The 5,200-nt window shown below is 41.0% G+C and overlaps 1 long non-coding RNA gene across 1 annotated transcript in view; it reads right to left on the bottom strand.

Annotated features, from left to right (window-relative positions):
• The window catches only part of LOC108166719 (uncharacterized), a 9,174-nt gene extending 8,407 nt beyond the window's left edge, over window positions 1-767 (bottom strand). Inside the window, exons 1-2 of the long non-coding RNA XR_001777070.1 lie at window positions 660-767; window positions 300-435 (exon numbers count right to left, since the gene is read on the bottom strand). This is a non-coding gene — a long non-coding RNA (uncharacterized LOC108166719). The remainder of the gene's footprint in view (window positions 1-299; window positions 436-659) is intronic.
• Between the last annotated feature and the right edge of the window lie 4,433 nt (window positions 768-5,200).

Here is a 5,200-nt window from a genome sequence, read left to right as displayed (position 1 = left end):
TAGCTAACTGTAGCTAACCACAAATAACCATAGCTATCTGTAGCTAACTGTAGCTAACTGTAGCTAACCACAAATAACAATAGCTAACTGTAGCTAACCACAAATAACCGTAGCTAGCTGTAGCTATCTGTTGCTAACCACAAATAACCATAGCTAACTGTAGCTACCTGTAGCTATCTGGTAGATATCAGAGCAACCTAAGCAGCGCCACTGGCCGATAGCCTCCGTCACACACTGCACTGACGCAGTAACTCACCAGGAGGCCCAACTAGGAACTGAGTGCATAGGGGTGTACTTACTTTTCAGAGACGTTCCAGCTTCAGGATCTGCGTCTGTCTGCAGGAGATCAAAACTTCCTGGAGCTTAAAGACTTAATTTAAACATCATCAGACTGAATCTTGATCTGTTCTGATCGATTCCCTCAGTGAGAGCTTCCTGTAGGTCACACACACACACACACACACACACACACACACACACACACACACACACACACACACACACACACACACACACACACACCTCCTCAGGGCTCAGGATGAGAGGGATTTTAAGCAGAGCGCCGTCTCATAAATATTCCATCAGAAGATTAATTGGACGTTTACTCAGACATCATCTGATTGGAAGACGAATCAGAAGCAGCTTCTGTCTCTGCTCACCTCTCATGACGCCACGACTTCCTGTTTGCTTTCTGCAGGTTGAGACGAGTCCTACAGGTGACGGTCCGGTGCTCTGTCCAGAACCAGAACTTCAACATTTGCTCCATTTCCATCTGCTGTGGTCGGTTCTCTAATAATTAATACATGCATTATGCCATCTCATATTAAAGGGGCAGTATTCTGCATTTTCCAGGCACATAGGGCCATTTCATAGCACATTTTAGCTTTTAACTGTATCTTTAGTTTTCACACAATAACACTATTTTATCTCTTACACAAAAAAAATGTGGCTACGAATCTGAAAAAAGGCGTAATGCTCCTTTAAAATTTAAAGGTAACTTTATTTATATAGCACATTTTCAGCAACAAGGCTGAACAAAGAGCTTTAAGCTGCGTCTGTTTACTGAGGTTCACACACAGGCAGCCAGTACTTTCTCACCGGATGTCGCAACAATATGGTTTCTCTGGTTTTTACAATAACCCACAAATAAATGTCCGTTTTACAAATAAAGAGACTAAAACGTCACGTGTGAGAACCGTTTCAAAGTAAATTCAGAAATCCTTCAGCTGTTGCTCAGCTAGCTCAACACACATTAGCTAGCATTAGCATTAATTAGCCTCCAGAAATATGTCCTGTTTTCTACACAATACTGATCAGAAACATCACAACGTCACTAGTTGACTCTCGATTCAGTGACATGTTCAAGTCTTAAAGGTAAATATTATTTATGTATCTAAATACATTTTACTGACCTGATACAGAAAAGATGAGACACACGGTGACCTTCCATCGGCAGCTAACAGGAAGGTTGATTCTTCTTCTGTTACCAAACTTCTCTCCAGTGCGACAGGAGCCCCTAGCGGCTGTACGTGGAATCGCACCGAATAACTGAAATAAGTTATTACAATGACAAATAAGGATGGAAAACGAACATTAATGTTGTGTAATATTTTTATGCTTCATGTTCTCATTACTTATAAAAAGCTGTTTTTCACTCGTCTACATTAAAGTCAAAGCAGCTCCAGGTTTTTTTACTGATGAGGGAAAAACATTAAAACTGATGGGAAGCGTAAACACTCAAAGTTCATCACAACATTTTGTGGTAATATTGTGATGACAATGAAACCTATTAAATGTTTTCTGTGCCACAGCAATCAAAGCCCCATAAACACAAACACTGCGTCATCAGGGCCGCAGCCTGCGACTCGCTGCGTTGTCAAATTAATCTGTATTAATTTAAGCTTTCATGAAACAGACAGTGGAGTAAATGGTAAAAACCACCAACGCCAACAATGAGCGATTGGCGGTTTCATCGAGCGTCGCTATGGTAACAGAGGGCAGGACGGTATTCGGGTTAAACGTCAATAATTGGAATTTATCGTGACGATAAATCAAAACTCTTACAAGAATTCTATCAAAATAAACGATAAACCTTAACCTCACTCCAATAAAAACTCCAGTTCCGGGTTCAAACATCGTTTTCTTTTTTAAATAATTTTCGTGTAGAACTGCATTCCGTTACCATAGCGACGTTCACAAGAACGTCACCAAAATAAAAGCATGTAGTAACAATAAACACAGGTCACTTTACTCGGTCTGTCTTTACAAAGTCAGTTTTACGTATTTTAACAAAAAATAAAAAACGGCGTTTTGAGAAAACCAAGCTGTCTTTGTGACTTTGACAGGTGAAGGTGAATATTTTTAGGAGTCGCATTCAACGACGCGCTGCATGAATTATGCAGATTGCTGCAACATTTCCTCCCCCTCAGAGGGGAGGACTTTATGGGTCCTGGGAGGCTGGATTTATGACCGCCTGCAGGACGCATCGGCTGCGGCCGGACATTTGTCTGGAGGTTTCATTCAGCCGATCGGCTGCAGAGTTGGCCGCTCCGGTGAACAGCTAGCGGAGAGCTGAAGAGGCTGAAGGGTGTTTGGAGGGCAGCGCAGCAGGGGGGCCGGGGGGGTAAGATGTGATATTGTTAATGCTACAGTAAATTAATATTCGCGTGAGGTCATCCATCAGCAGAGCCGTGAGGAACATGATAATTCAGGCTGGGAGCAGAGAGATCCAGAGGTTCAGACTGTTTCCATGGCAACGAACTTCACAAACAGACGATTTCAGATCAATCGCATTCATTCCCATTAGTCCAGTGTGTTAACAGAAAATTAGTTTCAAAGTTTCTCTAATTAAACCCATCAGAGCATCAAATAACTGGCTTGCAGCTTTTAGTCCTCCTGACCAGCAGGGGGCGACAGTGGAGAAGAACAACAGCCCGTTAACAGGGAGAAAGCGGCTCCAGCAGAACCAGAACCAGAACCTGGCCTAGTTAAAGGAAGAGTTTCGCATGTTAACCATCTAAAGTGTATTTTTTTTTTTGTTTTCATTATTTTATTTTGCCTCCAGTTTCCGTCAGACCGACCAGAGTTTCTGTTTCCTGTCCCCCAGCCTGGCATGCATTCATTAGGGTGCCGCTCTGGTCTGTGGGGTCACGACCTTTGACCTCTGGCCCCGGCCTCAGTCTGCCGTCCTCTGTGTGAGGAGCTGATCGGGTTCAGCTCGGCTGCCGGATGGGAACAAAGAGCTTCTGTCTCCGAGAGCCGGCCTCTTCCAGGAGACTCGTAAAGACGACAACGGGCCAATCACGGCCTAATTGCTACAGATAACCAGTTCAATACGTCCTGCTGGACCAGTTTCACTTTAATTCTCCAAATTAGATTCAATTAGATGTTGTTGGTGCGGCTGGAATAGATGCTGCGACTCCCAACACGTTTCCCCTGCATGCCGAGAAACGCATCGTCCTCTTGGCAGGGAATCAGCTGACGATCAGATTACAGACTTTATTCCAGGTTAATCCAGCTGGGGAAATTACAAAATGGTTAAAAATAATTCTCCCTTCAGCTGAACGCTGAGGCGACGTTCATGAAGCTACACTAACAAATGTCATCAGCAATCATTTGGTTTATTTAGTCATAAAAAATACTCCAACATTATATTTTCATGTTATTCATGAAAATATATATTTTCAAGCTAACTAATAGCTTAGCTAACTAAGATATTAGTTAATAGCTTAGTTAGCTAAGCTATTAACTAATATCTTAGTTAGCTAAGCTATTAGTTATATTAGTTAGCTAAGCTAGTAGTTAGCTAAGCTAGTAGTTAATAGCTTAGCTAACTATAATTTCCGTTTCAGATTTTGGAAACTAATAGCTAACTAGGCTATTAGTTAATAGCTAACTAAGCTATTAGTTAGCTGAGCTAGTAGTTAGATCAGCTAGTAGTTAATAGCTTAGCTAACTAAGCTATTAGTTAGCTCAGCTAGTAGTTAGCTCAGCTATTAGTTAATAGCTTAGCTAACTAAGCTATTACTTAGCTTAGCTAGTAGTTAGCTGAGCTATTAGTTAATAGCTTAGCTAACTAAGCTATTACTTAGCTTAGATAGTAGTTAGCTGAGCTATTAGTTAATAGCTTAGCTAACTAAGCTATTACTTAGCTTAGATAGTAGTTAGCTCAGCTATTAGTTAATAGCTTTGCTAACTAAGCTATTACTTAGCTAAGCTAGTAGTTAGCCGAGCTATTAGTTAATAGCTTAGCTAACTAAGCAATTAGTTAGTAAATAGCTTACTAACTATTTTTTAAACAAAACTAGTTAGTAAGCTAAATATTCAGTCTGAAACAAAACATTTTTTTGAAGCTAAATATTTAGCTTGCTAACTGAATGCTTAGCTCACAGCTAAATACTCCAATAGCAAACAACATTTTTATTTAGCAAACTAAATATTTGCCTTCAATTAAAATTGTTAGCTTGCAAGATTTTATAGTTTTTGGCTAAATTTAGTTAGCAAACTAAATGTGTTGTTTGCTAGCTAAATATTTGGGTATTTATCTAGATATGTAGATTCAAACTAAGTATTTAGTTTAAAACTAAATATTTGCCCTGCGTTTTAAATGTCAAGTTAAATAGTTAACCTCCAGTTTTTCCTCTTATGACTAAATGAACCAAATAGTTTATTATTTGACTGAAACGTTGCAAACGGCGCGTGTAGGTTAGCCCGTGACCTTTCACCCCAGAGGTCTGGAAACACACGGGCCGTCTGAACCTGACGACTGAAGCAGCAAGGACGAAGCCTGAAACGGCTTTTCATGCGTCTGGATGAGATTGAAATGATCACAGCAGCGAATGCAGCTGCTAAACGTAATAACAGGATTACTGCGACCTCTGAGCCTGGAGGTCAGAGCGGATCAGCACCGGCCCGCAGCACCGCAGGTTCTGGGACGTGAAGCGACTTCAAAAACAGATTCTGGGGGAAAAGCTGGAGATCAGTTGGGTTTTTAAAAGGTCACTTTGCTGCTCGTTTCAATCCAGAATCAGAAATTCATCAACAAGCGAGTTTGAAAAGGTTTTCCTCTCTTTTACTGATGCATCCTGGGATAAAAATACTTCCTGGATGGCAGACGGTTCGGCTCGGTTCAGTTCAGCTCAGCTCGGTTCGGTTCTGTTCATCTTAGTTCAGTTCAGTTTTATTCGGTTCAGTTCAGTTC

This window comes from Poecilia reticulata, linkage group LG11 (assembly GCF_000633615.1).
Source record: "Poecilia reticulata strain Guanapo linkage group LG11, Guppy_female_1.0+MT, whole genome shotgun sequence".
In the NCBI taxonomy this organism is placed as follows: domain Eukaryota; kingdom Metazoa; phylum Chordata; class Actinopteri; order Cyprinodontiformes; family Poeciliidae; genus Poecilia; species Poecilia reticulata.
The sequence above is the reverse complement of the archived record's forward strand: the minus strand, read 5'-3'. Positions and strand labels throughout refer to the sequence as shown.